At 32.5% G+C, this 22534-nt stretch overlaps 1 protein-coding gene and 1 non-coding gene across 6 annotated transcripts in view; one reads left to right on the top strand and one right to left on the bottom strand.

Annotated features, from left to right (window-relative positions):
• Positions 1-22534, top strand: part of MLLT10 (MLLT10 histone lysine methyltransferase DOT1L cofactor) — a 205086-nt gene that overhangs the window by 118277 nt on the left and 64275 nt on the right. The gene's annotated exons all lie outside the window — the stretch shown is intronic.
• On the bottom strand, positions 7754-7860 carry LOC111721167. The gene has a single exon (XR_002770501.1). It is a non-coding gene; the product is annotated as a U6 spliceosomal RNA (small nuclear RNA).

Genomic DNA, 22534 nt, shown 5'->3' with positions numbered 1-22534 from the left:
AACAAGTTATAATAAATGAATATTAAGAAATATTGTGCCATAAGAAATTATGAAATGAATTGTTTCTTTTTAAAATATTTCATTTTTTTAATTAAACATGCAAAGATACAAATTCATTTCTGTAAGATTTTGAGTTCCAAATTTTTCTCTTCCCACTTCTTTCCCCTCTCAAAGACAGTAAGCATTCTGATATAAGTTATAGATGTGCAGTCAAGTTAAACATTTCCACATTGGATATGTTGTGAAAGAAGAAATAGAAAAGGAGAAAAATCAAAGACTCCTCCCCAAACATGAAAGGAATATGCTTCAATCTTCATTCAGAGTCCATGTTCTTTCTTTGGATATAGATAGCATTTTCCATTATGGGTCTTTTTCTTGGGTCATTGTATTGAAGAAAAAAGCTAAATCTCTCATAATTGATCAGTGCACATTGTATAATACTCTCCCATTTCTTCTCTATTCACTCACCATCATCAATTCATGCAAGTTTTTTTCAAGTTGGTTTATTTCAGTGAAACCTGAGAAGACTTACTTGAATCAATGGAGAATAACAACAGAACTATGAGAATTATTTCTAAAATAAAACCATTGATAAAGACCTCAGAACCAAACCTCAGTGACCAACCAAAGTTCCAGAGAACCTTTGACAGGGTAGTGAAAATAAGGTAACCCTTCACTCCTTACCTCCTGTCAGGGTCAGTGGGGAAAAAAAATTTAACACAAGAGAACAGAAAAAATATCAGCGGGAATCAGTCAAGCTGTATAGCTTTGAAAATTAAATATTGAATTATATTTAAAAGTAAGCTGTATATAGTAGATGTTTGCAATGGGATGTGCATTCTTTTGTATTTATTTGAATATTACTTGGTATTAAGTTTAGAACAATAAGATATTCTCAAAGAGTGAAAATTGCTTTAAAATTAAATATATCAAAATTAATGAAAAATATTAATACTGAATATATGTACCAAACCATGTAGCATCTAAATATTTAAAGGAAAAAGTTAAAAGAATTACAGGAAGAATTTTATAAAGTAAGGGAAAATTTTAGGAAGGGTAGATGCTAGAAATCTGTAACTTAGTGAATCAGAATACAAAAAAGTACATATATTGCTCAGTTGTGTCTATGCCTTTAACCATTTGTTGTTGGACATAACCTTACAGAAATGAAATACGTGTAGCAAAGTAAAATTATTAAATATTTTCTGTCATAATAAAATTACATAGATATTGAAGAAAGAATTTATACTTAAGTGTTGCTTAAGTAACTTAATCATAAAGATTTACTAATCACTGAACAGATGAGACATAATAGTTTTCACAAAGAAAATGACAGATAATAAAAACTCTGGATGCAAGCAAAGAATAACTATGGAGAAAAATCTCTCTCTGTCTCTGTTTCTCTCTGTGTGACTTTCAGCAACTCACAAAAAAAGTGCAAGGAAGCACCAAAAATAGAACTTCTGAAAATTTTCAAGTAAAGAAAATTGAAATCAATTACATTATAGAATAATAAAATAGAACTAGCAGCTTTTTGCATTTATAGATATTGTTGGAACATAATGTTGATCACCCATTTCTGGTCTTATTCCAAAAGAAAGAGGAAAATCAAATTGCCAAAATCAAAACTCAAAGATCAAAATAGTAAAGGTGGGTGGAAGGAAATTAATAAAGACATCCAATAGGATGCCAACAAAATATATTCATTAAATGGATTGTTTTTGAAAACACAAGAATGTTCAGTTTAACAACATGAAATAAAATGTACATATCCCATTGTGTAAAAAGAGAGTCATCAAACCCTAGTTGTACTTCTAAAGAAAAAAACAATCCCAGAACGATTTTACTAATTTTAGTGTTATATGGGTTTTTCTTTTTTTGTTCAAATGGGAAACCTCAAACATAAATGTGATCTTGGGGCATAAATTAAGGAGGGACAATATCTATAATGAATATTGATGTAAAGATATTAAATACAAAACTAATGAAACTGCCAATAAATTAGAAACAAATTATACTATGACCAAGTTCAATTTATACTGAGTACAAAATTGCTTCAAATATGAATATATTAATAACAAAATAAAAATCACAGGATTTTATATAAATGAAGAAAAACTAATGGGTGTGTGCAACCATTTAACTTTTTAATGTCTATTAGGTAATCAAGTGTATATTTCATTCTTACTGAGGTTCAGGCACTCTGCTAGGGGAGTGGATATAGAAATCTAGATAAAAATGTGCTCTCTACTTCCAAAGAGAGAGAAAAAAAGTAGGTAAGTTCCTTGAAGACATACGATATAATTGTATCCCCAACTCTTAGCAGTATTAGGCACTTACTTACATGGGAAGTAGATACAGTATAAATGGAAAGTAATTACAACATTTCTGATGGAAGTCAGAATGTAAAGCATTTTACTGTACATGGGAGACAACAATTGAAAATAGAGAGTCTGAAAGTGAATTATTGTATGTGAGAAGCAGTAACTTAGGCCAGCATAGCTAGGTCACAGAGTTCATGGAGAAAAGTATAAAAGTATAAAAAGACTAGAAAAGTTGAAAGTGATCAATTGTGAATGGTCTTAAGCCAGATAATATTTTATGTTGGATTTCGGTGATAATACTGTTTCTGGGTTTGTTGACCCAGTCAAACTTTTGTCTACAAGAAAGACCCTTTGGCAGTTGGTGTAGAATGATTTTATTTTTATATATATGTGAGAGAGAGACAAAGAGAGAGAGAGAGAATGAGAATATAGGTTGTTTTTTGGACATTTAGATTTGAGATGCCCATGGATGTTCTAAAATCAATTCATGATGTGAGACTGAAATTTAGAGAAACTAAGGCTGCATATTTAGATCAAGTGTACAGATAGAAACATAGGAATCATAGGTAGTTCTAGAAAGAACATCTATAGTAGTAATAAAAAAATTTAAATTATCATAAGCAAGAATCTTCCCTTTTTTGCAATTAATATAATTGTTTCAAGTGGAAACTTCTTCCCCTGCTGCCATTTGACCGCTTCTTTGACCCCAGTTGCCTGGGGCCTCTAACAGTGAATAATTTTAGGAAAGTAACCTAATATGGAATTTAACCCACATAGATCATGAGCATTTCATATTAACATCAGAAACAGAAAAAGGCTTTTCTCATAATTTAAATTATGACAATATAAAAAATATAATCTGAGAATCCACTTATAAACATAGCCATAGGAATTATATGTGAAGAACTACAAGAATTCTTTAAAAAAAAAATAAGGATTCTAACTGCTGATATTCCTTTAATTCTTCATGGTCTCTGCCAATATAACAAAAATGATTGTAATACTTTACATTCAGTGCCATAGCAATGAAGCCTAACAAATAATTACTTTATAGACTTTAGACCAAATTGTAATAAAATTTATGTTGGGGAACTAAGTTTAAGAATCTTAGAAAAAAATGACAAGGAAGGATTCCTTCTTGAATTATTGGAACCAAATCTAAAACTATATTACCAAACTTTATATTTTGTGTATTGTTATTGCTTAAATTTTATCTCCCCTATTAGATTGTTGGCTCCTTGAAGACAATGTACTGATATCCTCAGACCTTAGCATACTCCCTGACAAATTAATAAATGCTTGTTGACTAATAATCAAAACTCTTTGTAATTTCTTTAAAAGTAGAAAAGTTTTTATTGGGTACAGATTAGGAAATTAGCCAGAATCAGTTAAACAGATTTAATCCAACCCAAAGAAATATTCACAATACTATTAAAATGCTTGAAAAATATTAAAGCATTCTTGGGAGATGTACTTATTTAAAAATCTGATAAGCTTCAACTTGGGATATTTCCCCTAGATTACAAGGTAATATAAATCAGAGAAGAATGGATGGAGTTCTGTTTTATAATTGGATGTGGTTCCATAAGTTTCAAAGACCTGATCTCTTTAATATGGGGAATTGACACAAATATCTAGCCAGTTTCTAATCAAAGGAAATATTAATAACATCAATGACCATATAAAAATACTCCAAATAACTAGTGAGGGAAATGCAAATTAAAATAGCTCTAAGGTTCCACTTTATACTCATCATTTTGTCAGAAATGATAGGAAAATGACAATTGTTGGAAGTGATATAGGAAGATAGGCACACTGGTATGTTATTGTTCCAGTGGTTCAAACAAACTAGAAAACAGTTTGAAACTATTGTTGCACCATAATGATCTTTTATGTACAAAAGTCTTTAGAGCAGTACTTTTTGATGTAGCAAAGAATGGGAAATAAAGTGGGTGCTCACCAGTTGGGAATTGGTTGGATAAATTAGGAAATATGAACAATGGGATCTTAGTAATCCCCAGTCAACAATCATTTGTTAAATATTGTCAATTATATACAATGCTTAATTTATCAGAAAAATGATCAAAGGATGATTTGAGAGAGTCCTGGGAAAACTTATGAACTGATGCAAAACTAGGAAAACTATTTTTACATTGCTATGCATTACTATTTACATTACTATATTTCACACTACAGCATTGTAAAAAAAAAAAACCAACTTTTTCCCCTTTTTAAAAAAAATCATATTTTATTTTTCCACTTACATGCAAAGATAATTTTCAATAGTCATTCTTCTAAGATTTTTGACTCCCAAATTTTTTCTCCCTTCTTCCTTTAGCTCCTATATCCCAAAGATAGCAAGAAATCTGATATAGATTATACATGTCTAGTCATATTTCCATGTTAGTCATATTGTAAAAGAAAAATCCAAACAAGAGGAAAAACTATAAGAAAAAGCAAATTTATTTTTAAAAGGGGGAAACAGTTTTGATTCATATTCAGTCTCCGTAGTTTGTTCTCAGGATGCAGATGGCATTTTCCATCACATATCAATTGGAATTGTCTTGAATCACTCTACTGCTGAGATGAGCTAAGTTTATCATAGTTGATCCTCCCGATAATCTTTCTGTTGCTATGTACTATGTTCTCTTGGTTCTGTTCACTTCACTCAGCATCAGTTTATGCAAGTTTTCTAGGCTTTATACCATAACTTATTTAGCCATTCTGCAATTGATGAGTATCCACTGAATGTCCAGTTCCTTGTCACTACAAAAAGAGCTGTTATATTTTTGCACATGTGGATCCTTTTTCTCCTCCTGGGATACAGATCCAGCTGGATCAAAGGATTTGCCCCTTGCAACAAAGGGTTGTTATTTATAGCATTTTGAATATAATTCCAAATTGTTCTCCAGAATGACTGGATCAGTTTACAACTCCACCATCAATGCATAGAACTTTGAAAGATTATGGAATATGTAGGTATATAAGGAAAACATTTTCAGACAGATGCAGAGAGAAACACATTTTGATTTGGTCAACTATATATAATTATTACAAGAGAATGCTTTTATGGGTAAAAGGGGAGAGGTACGAGGTACTGATGGTGTTCTTAAAAAAAGAAAAACATTTTAAGAAATAATATTTAAAAATTACACAGCTGACCAAAAGAAAGCTCAGAAAAGTTCACAAGCAGTGTCAATACCATATTAAATTTACATGTATATATGTAAATGTCCATGTACAACGTGCATGTCATATTTATGCAGTCATAACTTTTATACATAATTCCTGGCCTTATTTGTATCTAGGAATATTAACACTAATGATTTTCTAGTGCATAAACAGATGTTCTCATAAAAATATTTGATAATATTCTGTATTAATCAGTTATTTTTCATTAGGTAATTTTTAAAGGTTCATTATACTCTGACTTTTATTTTCATAAGTCTTATTTGCCTTTCTGAAAAGAATTTCTGGATTTACAATAGTAGTCAAAATAGTATCCATATAGGATTTGAAGAAAAGGGAGAGCAAGCAAAAGTATACTTCCTTAAATGGTCATTGGCATATTTAAAAATATATATATAGAAGAGAACAAAAGAAAATCTAGTAAGAAACCCTAACAGACAAGACAATTTTGAAAGTAACTTGTGAACTTTTTTATATATAAAAAGCAAGTGGTATTACATGGAAATTTGTAGTTTCATATACTATCCTCTGTATGTATATAAATGCATAATAAATTCTAAAACAAAAAGAAATAAAGTTTGAAATGTCCATTTGATTAAGCAAGGGTTACTGACAATCATTCTTTAAAGTTTTAATTCAGATGCCTCGAGGTTTTGACTGTATTCCTCATAACCAGTCTGTTGTCCAGCAATAAGCTTTGCTAAGTCTGGTGAGACTTATCATCAGGAAGCTAGCTTCTAGTAGTGATTGGGGGAGAGAGGAGGGAAAGAGAGGAAAGGTATGAAAAGTTTCTCGTGGAGCACGGGAGGATTACAGTTTCTATCTACAAAAGAACATCTTCGTTGAACTTTTGAACTTAGAATTTTAGAACTTCCATATAGTACAATGGAAGGCAAAATAATTTGTCAGTTAAGACAGAGCTTTTCATCAAATAAGAATTCACAACAGGACTCAGAATTAAGAGAAAACAAAAAAACTTGAAAACACACTGGAGTTTGTTGTTGAGGGAAGTAATAATAACCTTGAGTAGCAGTTCTGGAAGCCAGGGTTAAAATACAAAATGTGCTACAAGCATAAATAACAGGCTTTTATTGACATCTAAATTGGGCAGCATGATTTTGGTGAAAATATGGTTAACCCTGTTTTCTTGTGGAAAATATGCCCACTCTAAACTTCATTTATAGTTTTTATACTTATTAATAGCTCCTTAGAAAATCAATAGTTTGGACTACTCTAAAAAGTTGTTTTATAATATTTCAGGAAACTTTATACATTTGAGAATACAGTCTTCTATTTAACGTGATTGTTACAGAAGGATATAAACTATATTATTTATGTGCTCTTAAAAATATTTAAGCCATTTAGAATAATGGAATATCTTTCCCAAAATGATCATTAAAATTTTTTTAAGTGAATTCTTTTTATTTGTTTACAACCAATATTCATAGTTGTTAGTGTAACCTAGTAGATAAAATGTTGGACTTGATAATAGGAAGACCTGGTTCAGATCCTGTTTCAGTCTTATTAATTATATAACTATGAGGAAGTCACTTACCTATGCCACAAACAGTCTCTAGGACTTATTTACTGTCAAGATCATTTTCTGTCTGCTTTTGTGGAAGTGTTTTCTATTTTGCTTCAATCAAAGATCCTCTGTATTCCCTTACCTTTATCTGAGGTAGCTCTGTGATCCAGTGGGTAAGAGGAAGTGCTAGACCGTGAATCAGTCTTGGACACTTACTAGTTTTGGGACATTTAAGCTTAATTCTTAACTTGATGACTTTTACAAGTCACTTAAGAAACTCTGCTTTAGTTCCTTCATCTGTGAAATAGTAGCAACAAGACCACCTGTTTCTCAATGTTGTTGTAAAAAGGAAATATTTGCAAAAGTACTTTATAAATCTCTAATTGACATATTAGGGATTATTATTGTTGTTGTTATCATTGCTACTATATTTTAGACAGGATCATTTTAACCGCCAGTAGATCTGAGCAACATCTTTGGGTGCTATTCTCATCTGATTGATATAAATAGTAAAGTAAAAAGTGAGAAGCAGGAGAAAAAGGAGTAAGAATATAAGAAAAGCATCATCATTAAAGGGAAAAATTATATAGATGATAAAGAATAGTTGTATGATGCCATAAATTCATAAATGATAGTTTTAGATGTTACTTAGTTTTGGTGTTTTGTTTTGTTTTTTGTTTTTTGCTTTTTTTGTTTTTTTTTTGGTTTTGGTTTATGGTTTATGGTACGCTTCATGAATTTGGATGTCATCTTTGCACAAGGGCTATGCTGATCTTCTCTGTATCGTTCCAATTTTAGTATATGTGCTGCCGAAGCGAGCACTGTTACTTTTGGTCTCAAAGACTGGTAGGCCACAGCTTATTGATTAAATTAGGTAACTTAAAAAACAAAAATGACTAGCTCATATTTCTATGGTACTTTTGTTTATAAAGTATTTATGCTGGACAGAATTTAGTCCTATTATTGTTATTTCTCATTAGGCTTTGCTTAAGAAAATAACTGGGCTTTTATGCCAAGTCATGTGCTTTCTGTCCTGTGTTTACAAAAAGCTATCAGAGGCTTGGATTTTAGTACTGTTATTTTTTTTCTTTATATACTTAGCCAAGTCCTTTTGTCTTCCTATATTAGAATGTAAACTCCTTGTAAGTAGGCATTATTTGATTCATTGTATTTGTATCTTTAGTGCCTTACCACACAGTGGGCACTTAATAAATATGTATTGATTAATTGCATTCATTGCAGTTTTTTTTTTTTAATTAGTACCACAACTCTCAGCTATTCTTTATTATTATTATTAGTTGGGTTTAAGTTGCCCAGGGTCACATAATTAGTAAGTATTAAGTGTCTGAGAGGATTTGTACTCCGATCCTTCTGACAATAGGGCTAGTGCTCTATTCATTATGCCATCTAGTCGCCCACCCCAGATATTTTAAAACATAAATTGTGATAGCAAGGCAAAGCAGAGATCATGTTACCTCTTGTATACAAAAATTCCATAATCCAAATCAAGCTAACCATTTTTTTCTATAAATAGTATTAGAAAATATGGCTTGCTCACCCTGTCTTAGCCATTAGAAGGAACAAAAACAAGAATAATGGAGGGACCCTATGGTAAAAATGTTCAGTATAAAACAGAAAACACTTTAGATTCCTTAAAGTATGAAATAGATTTGATTTAAATGAACATAGCTTTCCTTTCATCAAGCATTCATTAAACACCTATAATATGCTGTTGCATGTTGAATTATGCAAATAAGAAACAGTTATTACCTTCAAGAAACTTTTTTTTTTTAACTGAAAAGCCTCTGTATATACACAAAAGCATAAATTTTTAAAAAGTATGTATGTAATGCATTCAAGGAAATAAATGATGAGAGAAGAGAACTGGAAAAGTTACCAGAAATTGTTAAATCTAATAATCTTTTCTCATCTTCATCCTTAAACTCTCTGAAACTTCTGAGATTGTCTGTTATCTACTTTCCTTGATACTTCACTGTTTGCATGTGTGTACGCACTTGGTCTCTTCATTATCTTCACAGCTTTCTAATTGATCCTTGATTTCCTTTACAGGATCTTCATTTAGGTTATACCTGATGGGCTTTTTATCAGGCCTTTCTTTTCTCTATTCTGTTTCACTTGATTATCATAGAAGCCATCAGCTTTCATCACTTTTAAGAAGCAAATAATTCTCAGATCCAATTTTAACTTCTACCTTAACCTCCATTGTCCCATTTTCAACTGCTCATCGATATATTCAACTGGATATTGTAAAAGTGATATGTCTAAATCTGAAATCTTTATCTTTCTCCTCAGATTCTCATAGCTTTCCTGTTACTTTTGAGGATATCCTCCCAGTCACCTAGACTTCCAACTATGTGCCATCTTCAACTTGTCACTCTCCATTTACTCCTCACCCCCATATCCAAATAGTTACTAAATTCTCTTGTTTCTTCTTTTGCAGTGTATCATATATACTTTTCTTCTGGCACTGCAGCCACCTTGGTTCAGGCCCTCAAAACTTATGTCTGGACTAATTATATTAGTCTTATGTTTGGTTTTTATGTTTCACATCCCTCTATAGTATCCTCTATTCAGCAAATTTTGGTAACCACCTTTTGCTGCCAGGACCATCTATAAAATCTGTTTGGTATAATCTGGCCCTTCCAACCTTTCCAGTCTTATTATCCTTAATATAATCTGTGGTCCATTATCATTGATTTGTATGATATTCCATTTTTTACTGAGTACTTAGTAGTCCACCTGACTGACAAATGGGAAAATAAAGAAAAGATCTCTTAAAGAAAGTGACACTTCAACAGAGCCTTGAAAGGGATATTCGTACTCCTTGTGGCACACCTAGAAAACTGTTGAATCTTAAGGAAAAGTTAGTTGAAAAGACATTGGAAACATCACATGGGGAACAGCATGTAAGCTAAGTTATCTAGAACTTGCAGTGGGTGAGAAGAAGTAATTTTTAATGAGCTTAGAAAGATAGTTTGGAGTAAAAGCCGTCAGAAAAGATATTAAAATGGAGGCAGCAGTAAACTATCAAAATGACATGGCAGATTTGTGTTTTAGGGATACGGGTTAAGCAGCTGTTTGGTTGATTAATTAGAATCATTAGAGAGGCAAAACCCTAAATGCCCAAGAACCAAATTAGCATACTCTTTCCAAGTGAGAGCATTTTGGGAGCCCTTGTCAGTGAGGTTGTGAAAAAGGTTCCAAAAGTGGAAATGGACAAACTGTTTATAAAGGATTTCAAGTTCTGACTACATAATGGAAGTACTAATTACCCTCTTATAGGAGGGGTTCTTGAGCTGCTATTGATGAATTTAAAAAAATTTGTTTCCCCAAAATTATATTTTAATATAATGTATCTCTTTCCGGTCTTAACTGGGTTTTTAAAATTTTTTCATTTTAGGCATTTAAAAACATGATTCTGTGAGAGGGCCGAAAGCTTCATCTTTGATACAAAAAAGTTCTTGTTCTATAATAATTCCTGCTAATACAATTAAATTGAAACAAATAATAGAACGGCATTGAGAAGAATTGGCCTATCATATCTTCTAACAACCTTTGTTTACAAATTGTCTTATTTCTCTTAGCTTCAACTTATCTTTGAAATGAGGATACTATTTATCTCAGAGGTGGTAGTTTGATTTTTTTATTTAATTTGTCAGAATAGGTTACTAACCTAGTAGATATGGGTTACTAAATTTAGTACAAACATAATTTGCTTGGACTTTTGCAAAACTGAAGATGTGCTGAGACAACTTTAACTAGCTCCAGAAAGCTATTTTTGAATTTTCAATATGTACATACTACAAATCAGGGTTTGATTTGTTCTTTTTCTGATTATCTAGACTGTATGTAGATGTAGAAAATGTAGATGTATGCGATGTAGAAAAATGTTAGTAAGGAGGTTGAATTTAAATTTGTACATACTTGTGGTTTATGGTCCCCCCAGTGGGTTTTTTAATTGTTACCAGGACATCTGTGAGCAAATTTTTTGATTATCTCTTAACTGTTCTCATGGGGGTATTACACTGCATTATCTCTGAAATCCTTTCCAGCTTTAAAATCCTGTTTTTGTTTTTGTTTTTGTTTTTCTGATAAAGACCTAGCAAGGAACATCTCAAATCATTCTTCTAAGGTCCCTTCCAAATTGTGGCCAATGATCCTATCAGTTCCCTGTTATCAAATGTAAGCTTTTCAAGGAGAGGGACTATTTTATAACTTCATTGCTCAGCTCTGTGCTTAGCATATAGTAAATTCTTTTAAAATAATTGATTATTTGATGTAATTCAGTTTTATTTGTACTTATAGACTTTTGGCACAACTGTAAAATTATTTTTTAAATTTAATTTAAATTTTTTTTTATTGAAGCTTTTTTATTTACAAAACATATGCATGGGTAACTTTTCCAATATACACCCTTCCCCTAGCTGTCAGGTAATCTAGTACATGTCAAATATGTTGAAATACATGTTAAATCCAATATATAGTTATACAATTATCTTGTTGCACACGAAAAATCAGATCAGGAAGGAAGAAAAAGAAAAACCGAGAAAGAAAGTACAATGCAAGCAAGTAACAGCAGAGAGAGTGAGAATGCTATGTTGTGTTCCACATTCTGTTCCCATGGTTCTCTCTCTGGGTGTAGATGGTTCTCTTCGTCACCATACAAGTGGAACTGGTTTGAATCCTCTCATTGTTGAGGAGAGTCACATCCCTCAAAATTGATCGTCGTATATAGTCTTGTTGTGGTGTACAATGATTTCCTGGTTCTGCTCATTTCATTCAGCATCAGTTCATGTAGACCTCTCTGAAATCATCCTGCTGGTCATTTCTTACAGAACAATAGTATTCCATAGCATTCATATATCACAATTTATTCAGCTGTTCTCCAGCTGATGGGCATCCATTTAATTTCCAGTTTCTAGCCACTACAAAGAGGGCTGGCACAAATATTTTAGCACATATAGGTCCCTTTCCCTCCTTTAAAATCTCTTTGAGATATAATCCCAGTAGAAACACTACTGGGTCAAAGGGTATGCACAGTTTGATAACTTTTTGAGCACAGTTTCAAATTGTTCTCCAGAATGTTTGGATCTGTTCACAGTTCCATCAACAATGTATTAGTGTCCCAGTTTTTCCATATCCCCTCCAACATTATTCATTATTGTTTCCTGTTATTTTAACCAATCTGACAGGTGTGTAGTGGTATCTCAGAGTTATCTTAATTTACATTTCTCTGATCAATAGTGATTTGGAGCACCTTTCCATGTAGCTACCGATAGTTTCAATTTCTTCATCTGAAAATTGTTCATATCTTTGGCCATTTATCAGTTGGAAAATGATTTGAACTATTATAAATTTGAGTTAATTCTCTATATATTTTAGAAATGAGACCTTTATCAGATCCTTTGGATATAAAAATGTTTTCCCAGTTTATTGCTTCCCTTCTTTCTAATCTTGTCTGCATTAGTTATGTTTGTATAAAAACTTTTTAACTTAATATAATCAAAATTATCTATTTTATGATCAATAATGATCTCTAGTTCTTCTTCCTCCTCCACAAATCTGAGAGGTAAACTATCCTGTCTTCTTTTAATTTGTTGATAGTATCATTCTTTGTGTGTAGATCTTGAATCCATTTCAACTTTATCCTGGTATACGGTGCACAACTGTAAAATTATAATGAGCAGTCTTGCCTTTCAGAAGAATAGAGGTAACTCTTCAGTCCCCCTCTCTCTGTTAAGAGTGGACCTATGAAAGTAGAATATTGGATGTATATTTAGAGTGGTTAATGATTTGATAGGTTGTGCTGAATTGCATTGCAGCTGTGTGCACCCCCCTCAACCCCTTCCTTCCCCCCTTTCTGTTTTTTATAGTTTTTGTTTCAAGGGGTGCTTTATCTTTTGGGATGCAGGGAGGGATATATTTGGAAAGGAAGATGATATACATTCAAAAGATAATAAAATAAAACCAAAAAGAATTGCAGGGTAAAATAATACATCTACCATATTGATAAAATGCTGGGTTTTGTGGCAAGTTGGATGTACAGTAGCTGATTTTTTTTCTAGATCAGTCAGTTTCTCTCTTCCCCTTCCCTACCCCCCAATTTAACTGACATTTCTTAAGTGCTTACTTCATGCTGAGCACTTAGGTGCCAGAGATATCATAGACAAAAATGAGGTAGTTTCTGCCTTCATAGATAATGTAATCTACTGATTTGGGACTAGAATTTGGATTGACTCTTTGTAGTCTGTGTCCTTCTTGCTTTTTGAATTGGTTTACCTCAGGGATTGTTTTACATATAGGGCTACTCTGGGTAAAATGTAAAACGTTCCTAAGACGGCTCTAAAGAGTTTCCCAGGTTTGAGAATTGCTGCTTTTTGACCTAGGTTATTAAGGCCATTTCTCGTGTCTTCATTTTAAATCATAAGTCATATCCCATTATTTCAGATGTACCACTATGATATAATTTCCTCCTCAGTTCCCTCATCTGGTGGTGGAAATTGGTTTGTAGTCATCTAATATTAAGAGTTTATGATAATGTTGTCCTTTTAAATACTGTCTCTTCTAAATTATTGTGTATCCCTGCATTTTGTTTGTCATATATACCATTTTAAAATATGCATTGTAATAGTTGTATTTTTTTCTCCTTTCTCTTCCATTTTGTTCTCTTAGTCTCCAAGCAAATATGTTATTTATTACCTTTGTTGGATGTAATTCATTCTTATCCAAGAATCCATATCCTTGTATTTTAGGCTATGGTCCTGAAAACTGAATTCTATCCTTAAAACCAACTTAATTAAATAGTTCTTGATGTGTCTTGCCCTTTCGAAGTATCTATAGTGCATTCATGCAACAAATATTTATCAAAAGGTGGAAAAGGAAACAACAATCTTCTTTGCACTTATTATTTGCCTGGCACTATTCAGTGCACTTTACAAACATAGTCTCATTTGATCCTCACAGCAACTCTGTGAGGTAAGTGCTAAAATGGGAATGAATCCATTTTACAGCTGAAAAAACTAAAGCAGACAAGTTAACTATCACCCATTGTCATCCAACTAGTGAAGTGTCTTGAGACTGCAGGTCTTCCTGACTGCAGGCCCAATAATCTATCCACTGCACTATTTTCATGTAAATTTTTTTCCACATCATGGGGATTAAAAAATATGTTTATGAGTGTGTGTGTGTGTGTGTGTGTGTGTCAAGAGTGAGGGGAGAACAAGACATTGATCTCTAAAAATGATGCCAGCAAGTGTGATTTAGATGAAATGGGATAGCCAAGGCCAGAAGATCTGTGATATTCTATTGGGGTGGGGAAGGGGATCTTTTATTTCAACCTAATGTGTTTTCTTTGCAATTCTATATATTTTTTTGCATTGTAAAATATCTAAGAAAGATTCCCTAGACTGCCCCAGTCTTCCAAAGGGTATGTTAGACAGGAAAGGTTGAGAAACCCTATTCTGGACAGAACGCTATGAGAAAGTTACATAAATCATTTATTGGGCAAAGGGAAGGATTTGGAAGGAGGCATAGAAAAAAAACAAAAACAATGGACTTTTCCTATATGCAGTCAGCAAAGGAATGGAAGGCTTATTAGAATCTCATCATTTTTTAGATTATCTATAAATGTTAAATATTGACACTGTAAATGTGACATCTTTTTCTTGTGCCTAAGTGGATTTTATATTGATAGAACTCAATCCATATATTCCTGACATCCTCCATATAAATGAAACAAGAAAACATGAACTTGTTGCTACTTAGAAATGCTCATTAGAGTTTCATTTTATGTCTGTTGTGATAAGGAAACATTTCATGGGTCACTTGGTTATCATGTGTTACATACAGTTCTCATAATGAAAATTTGCAAAAAGAAAACTTTAAAGATAATTGTTGCTTCATATGCCAGTATGAGCAGGACAGCAAAGATATGTTGAAAAATAGCTCAGGCTTAAGAAGAAAACAACAAGGATTTGGTTTTTTTTCCCACTGAATATTGCAGTGTCATTCATGGTAAAACAAAACAAAACATAGGTCTCTTGTTTCTCCTTTTCTGCCCCATTAGGATACATTGAGGCAAGAAATGTGAATGGAGCATGAGATCTTTAAATAAGGAAATAGGGTTACAGTAGTGAAACTGTAGTTTCCCAGTAGTGAAACTCTTTAGTTAAGGATGAAGATCCATGACTTTATATTTTACTCCTTGGAGTTCATATAGAATCTGAGGTCCTACTACACAGTTGCTGTACCCAAGCATGTCGCACCTTTTGGACCCTTGTTTTTTATCACTTTCTAGATAGTGCTGTATTTGGCAGGTTTCTCTAGATGAGAGGTCAGATCCACAACAGATATATTAGGAAAAAAAGATAGAATGTGATGCCATTCTCAAGTATGACCTTCTTTCCTACAGTCTTAGCACCTCTAGAAATAGAGATGGTATGGTCCACGTATCACTTATCACATCAAAACTTGCCAAAGGAATAATCTACTATTTTGTGATAGCAGTGATGGCATGGATTATAGTTATGAGTCCACAATCCTCATCGCTTGGGGTAGGTAGCCAAATGCATTGACTACAACCTTCAGCCTCTTTTTCTCAGGATTATGGCTACTGTGGCTTTGGATTCTGTCCCTTAGATTCGGCCTAATACTAATTTTTCTAGTATTTAAAAATCAAATCTTTGTATCATAAATAATTTCTTAGTCATGAATGGACATGAGCCAAATGTCATTACACACATACCATCACCAAAAACCCTCACCAAAATTGATATTTTTTTAAAAAATTAAATCTTTTTATTTACAAAACATAGGCATGGGTAATTTTTCGAATTTCAATTTTTCAACAATTTTAATTTACCCTTGCATAACCTTTTGTTCCAAATTTTCCCCTACTTTCCCCCACCCTTTCCCCTGGATGGCAGGTAGTCTAATACATGTTAAATATGTTAAAATAAATGTTAAATCCAATATATGTATACGTATTTACACAGTTATCTTGCTGCACAAGGAAAATCAGATCAAGAAGGAAGGAAAAAAAAAACTGAGAAAGAAAACAAAAATGCAAGCAAACAACAGAGAGTGAAAATGCTATGTTGTGTTCCACACTCTGTTCCCATGGTTCTTTCCCTGAGTGTAGTTGGCTCTCTTCATCACTGAACAAATGGAACTGTTTTGAATCATCTCAGTGTTGAGAGCCACGTCCATCAGAACTGATCATTATATAGTCTTGTTGCCATGTATAATGATCTTCTGGTTCTGCTAATTTTACTTAGCATCAGTTCATATAAGTCTGACCAGGCTTCTCTGAAATCGTCCTAGTGATCGTTTCTTACAGAACAATAATATTCCATAACATTCATATACAAGAACTTTTTCAGCCACTCCCCAACTGATGGGCATCCACTTAGTTTCCAGTTCCTCGCCACTTCAAAAAGGGCTGCCACACACATTTTTGCACATGTGGGTCCCTTTTCCTCCTTTAAGATCTCTTTGGGATATAAGGGCAGTAGTAACACTGCTGGATCAAAGGGTATGCTCAGTTTGATGACTTTGAGCATTGTTCCAAACTGCTCTTCAGAGTGATTAGATCCATTGATGGTTCTACAACAATGTATCAGTGTACCAGTTTTCCCCACATTCCCTCCAGTCATTGGTCATTATCATTTCCTGTCATCTTATCCAATATGACAGGTGTGAAGTGAAATCTCAGAATTGTCTTAATTTGCATTTCTCTTCATCTGAAAATTGTTTGTTCATATCCTTTGACCATTTAATAGTTGGAGAATGGTTTGAACTATTTTAAATTTGAGTTAATTTTCTGTATTTTTAGAAGTGAGGCCTTTATCAGAACCTTTAGATGTAAAAATGTTTTCCCATTTTATTGCTTCCCTTCTAATCTTGTCTGCATTAGTTATGTTTGTACAAAAACTTTTTAACTTTATATAATCAAAATTATCTCTTTTGTGATCAATAATGATCTCTAGTTATTCTTTGGTTGCAAATTCCTTCCTCCCCTACATGTCTGAGAGGCAAACTATCCTATGTTCTTTGTTTATATCATTCTTTTTGTCTAGATCATGAACCCATTTCAACCTTATCTTGGTATCCACTGTTAGGTGTGGGTTTCTGCCATACTAGTTTCCAATTTTCCCATCAGTTTTTGTCAGATTGTGAATTCTTATCCCAAAAGCTTGGGTCTTTGGTTTTGTCAAAAAATTGACTATGTCTAAGGAGATTTATGTTGAGCTAGACCATGTATTTGGGAATAAAGATGAAAACCCGTACCAGATTAGAAGAATAAAAATGTTATGTGGCATTCAACTAAAGTAGTTCTAAACTGACTAATTTAAACTACTTGTTGATTTTGAAAAATGGAAAATTTATTTAAAAAACAAAACAAAACCTCAGCACAGACTATTACCATGTCCTAAGGGAGTTTGACTCACTACTGCTACTAGGAGGCCAAAAGAGCCTATGAATTGTTACAGAACTATGTTTCATATCTTTGTCCTGTATAAAGATATGATAGCTAAAAAAAACAAAACAAAACAAAAAAAACACATTGGTTTGGCATATAAATTCATTTATAAAATCTTTGTAGGTTTATGAAAGCTTCTGAACAATATTATTGCTTCATAGACTGTGAAAAAAATAGTAGGAGAAAATAGCAAGTTTACAAAAACCATCAGTATCACATCAGAAGATTAAAAGTTAAACTTGAAGGACTAACTCTAACCCTAAATGAACCTTCCCCCAGTAGTGACATTTATATATTTAGGCTAGGGTTAAGGTTAGGGTTAGGGGATGAATCAATCCCTGATGTATACAGTATTACATGAATTTTAAAACATCTTCAGAATCAAAAAGACCAGCTATATTTGCTGCCATATATATAAAAAAGGTTTGTGTTTGCATTACATAGTTCTTAGGGTATTAGTTAATCAAAATTATTTGAAAGTGGGAAATTATCATTAGAAGACCAATTATCCTATTACCCCCCCCCCCCAAAAAAAAAGAATACATTGAGACTTTGTTAAGTGGTTAATATATTAGTAACTTCTAATCCATATTTCTACTTTGCCATGTCCATAATATATTCATGAAACTAATGTACACATGTATTGAGGTTACTTAAATTTAATGAAAGAAGAGGGGAAGCAGGTTTTTTGAACATGGTATTCCACAATAGACAGTTTCTTGCTAATAATTGCTCATTTTACTGAAAGGTACAAAGAATACAAGAACTTGCATTTTGATTGGTAGTTTGACAATTTTCTATTATAAAGCATATATTTATCAGCATTTTATTTTTATTGATCTGCATATTAAAGGAAAACAGGGAGGCAGATTTTTCTAACATTTAGGCTGCCTATATAATTGAAGGTGGCTGGTCCTGTGGAGAATTGAAACAAAAATAGGATTTTCTATTGATGGGGAAGTTTTCTGAATGTGTCTGTTACAGATGACCTCATCAGCCCCATGAAATTCACATGCATGAGAAAGATCGAACTTCTCACTGGATAAACTAAGTGAATTAGTGATTTTTACTATGCACACTGCTGGACAGGCAGTCTGTTTGAGTCATCTGTCAGAATATATTTTGGGGATAGATATTGGAACTGTGACTTCATTGATGTAGAGCATTCATGGATTAGGGAACCTATGCAGGTCATCATTTTTTCCACAATTTATATACTCTTGGAGAATTGCCAAGGTCACTGAAAGATCGAGTAACTTTATTTAGGATCACACTGTTATCAAAGGACCCCTGTATCAAAGGTGAGAATGGAATTCAGTTCTTCTGGACTCGTAAGACCTGCTTTTTATCCCTTATGCCATGCTACTTTTCACCAAAGTTTACATTATATGGGTGTGTGGGTGTGGGTGTGTGTATAAATACACAAAATGCTAGCTCCATTTATAGTTTGCTGAAAGAACATTTCTTCTTTGCCCCCTCTTTTGTTGAGGTATAGATATTATCATCTCACCCAGGTAAGAAATTGGAGGATCTAAGAAGTTAACAAATAAGTTGCTCATCATTACAAGTAAATTTTTCGGATAAGGATTGAAAATCTGAATCCAAGTATACCACCCTGTGCTGCCTCTCTCAATATCATGTTAAGAATGTCTTTGTGTGTGTTGGACTATTTATTCAGATAAATAACATTCTGGTCCTAGAAAAGAATAAAAATTGGGATTCAAGCTGGTTCATTTTGGGTACTGCAATTATCCCACATTACTTAATGTCACAAAAATCCATCATTTAAAAGTCAATATACTCCCAGTAATGCTATATGGCTAGGTATCTTGGAATACCACATTCTTGGAGTAGTCAGGTACCTAAGAGTAATGGAAAGATGATGGATAGATAAACCTATACTAGTTGCTGTTATCTGCCCAATGACAACTTGATTATGAGAAGTAGTAGAGGATGCAAAGTCATTCATCATCAATGAGATATGACAGATTAATAGCCCAATTGGTACATTTCTATCCCTGAGATATTTTTTTAAAAAAAAAAGTGTTAAAACTACCTGACTCTGTGTAGCATGAAAACATGTACACAAGACAACTTTTTTTAAAATTTTTTTATTTTAATTTAAATTTATTTTAAATTTAAATTTATTTCTCCAGTTTTTAGAACCTCACTTTACTTTTCAAAATCTGATAGATTACTTGGGATTTTTCTGTATCTTATGGTTCCTTTTATTTTATATTGTGATTGCGTGATTGATAGTTTAGAATCATGTTTAGAGATGGAAGGAATCGGACAAACCATGAAGTCCAATCCCTTCATTTTCTATGTGAAGACTCTTAGACTCAAATTTTTCCCTGCCTATGAATACTTAGTTAACAGTTTGTTGCTGTTACTACAGCTTTAATGATTTAATTATCAGCCAAAGCATTTCCCATTTCCTTGTCCATTACCTATGGCCAGACCTCATGGATTAGAGTATATTCTGGATGGATTTTAAAGTATTGAGACCTTTTTAAACAAAACTTGGGATATCATCTTTATGATAAAACTTTGCTAACTAACATAAATATATATATTTTTATGATGCACCTTCTGTTACATTATAATTGAAAATAGAAAATAAATAATTTAGACCACTATGTCTTTCATGATAGTTGTAATTTAAGGACAATTCAGTTACCATTTTTAGTATTCAGATGAAACGAGTTTTAACTAGCTACCTACTGTATAGATGAATTAGTATTGTGTTGAATTAATATAATCTAGACAGATTCTTCATTGTTCTTCTCAACTGAATTTATTAAGTATTCTTTTTCCTTTTGGGGGGGTAACAATTTAAGTAACCTAAACTGGAACACAATCTTGAAAATATTTTAAAATGCTCTTAAATTGGACAAAAATGTGTATGCGTAGTTTTTTGTTGTTGTAAAAGTTTTTAATATATATATATATGTTGTAAAAGTATATTAAAAAGTTTAAAAATATTTTAAATTGCTCTTATGTTGAAAAAATTGCATATGTGTAATTTCTTGTAGAAGTTTTAGTGTTTTATCAATAAATGGGTCTGACTGTCATGCTTCTTTATCGTCTTTAATCTTCATACTTGTTTGATGGTTGCTGTGATAAAATTTAAGTTTTTTTTCCCAAATTACCATCAATTCTATAGTTAGCTGCACATGTTCATGTAACTATAGTTGTGGTAAAAAAGACTTTTCTTTCTCTTTGTTTTTGTATTCCTTCAGTGTACAAATGGATGTGTGATACCATCTCATTTACTTGACTCCCTATTTTTCATAAAACTTGTGATGAATACTATGAAAATACAGTTCTAATTCATCATTTTTGAGATTGCTCCAAGGAACCCTAAAGCATCTGAAGTTGTTATTTTATTTTATTTTATTTTTTTACAGGTTATATGTATGTGTAATTTTACTGCATTAACAATTGCCAAACCTCTTGTTCCAATTTTTCACCTCTTACCCTCCACCCCCTCCCCCAGATAGCAGGATGACCAGTAGATGTTAAATATATTAAAATATAAATTAGATACACAATAAGTATACATGACCAAACCGTTATTTTGCTGTACAAAAAGAATCAGACTCTGAAATATTGTACAATTAGCTTGTGAAGGAAATCAAAAATGCAGGTGGGCATAAATATAGGGATTGGGAATTCAATGTAATGGTTTTTAGTCATCACCCAGAGTTCTTTCTCTGGGCGTAGCTGGTTCAGTTCATTTACTGCTCCATTGGAAATGATTTGGTTGATCTCATTGCTGAGGATGGCCAGGTCCATCAGAACTGGTCATCATATAGTATTGTTGTTGAAGTATATAATTATCTCCTGGTCCTGCTCATTTCACTCAGCATCAGTTCCTGTAAGTCTCTCCAGGCCTTTCTGAAATCATCCTGTTGGTCATTTCTTACAGAACAATAATATTCCATAATATTCATATACCACAATTTATTCAGCCATTCTCCAATTGATGGGCATCCATTCAGTTTCCAGTTTCTAGCCACTACAAAAAGGGCTGCCACAAACATTCATGCACATACAGATCCCTTTCCTGAAGTTGTTATTTTAAATGAAATCTTAATTTATGTGCATTTAAAATAATTTTAGAAAATTTTGCACCAAATGTCTTGCTGAACACTTTTTTTTTTTAACTCAGGAGTTCTACTAATATGGAAAAGTTTGCTGACTAGTGGTCTAATCTTATTAATACTTGACCAAATATTCAGGTCATAGACAAGTAATCTAACTTTGGAGGAAGACATCCAGTGAAAAATCATGTTGTTTTCCCAGGTGGCGATTATAATTTTGGAAAAATCTTAATTGTAAGTTTTTCTTTACTTCGAGTTTGTTTGCTTGCTTATTTATTTGTTTTGTTTGTTTTCACCTCAAGCTTAATTATGTGCCTCTTTACAGCTTCTTTTCATTTTGTTTGAACTGAATAGGATACCATTGTGTTTTATATGTCATAGCCCTTCCACATATTTGAAAAGTGCAGTCTTGTTATCCAAAGGAAACATTGCCATTTACTTAAACAGAATCTTCTTTCAGATTTTAATTTCACCTTTATAAAATCAGGATTGTGGCTTAGTGGTTCTGATTATATAATATTTTACAAAATATTTTTACCTAAATCTTATGCTAAAGGTTTCATGCACAGCTCACAGAAAGTATTTTACTATTCCTACCTGGTAAATAAACATAGTAACAATAGAAACCTACATTTACATAGTCCTTTAAAATTTGTTAAATTCTTTTAATATATTATCTCACTCACTTCTCACAACTGTTGGAGTAAACAGTACAAATTTTATCTCCATTTTTCAATGCAGGAACTTTGGGCTGAGAGACATAAATGATTTGCCCATCCAGACTTTTTTTTTCTAGCTCCAAGGCTGGAATTCTTTCTAAATCATTCAGCATATATTTATTAAGGACCTAGCATATGCTGGGAATACAAAGTACAAAGAATGAAATAAT

Source organism: Sarcophilus harrisii, chromosome 5 (genome assembly GCF_902635505.1).
Source record: "Sarcophilus harrisii chromosome 5, mSarHar1.11, whole genome shotgun sequence".
NCBI lineage: Eukaryota > Metazoa > Chordata > Mammalia > Dasyuromorphia > Dasyuridae > Sarcophilus > Sarcophilus harrisii.
The sequence above is the reverse complement of the archived record's forward strand: the minus strand, read 5'-3'. Positions and strand labels throughout refer to the sequence as shown.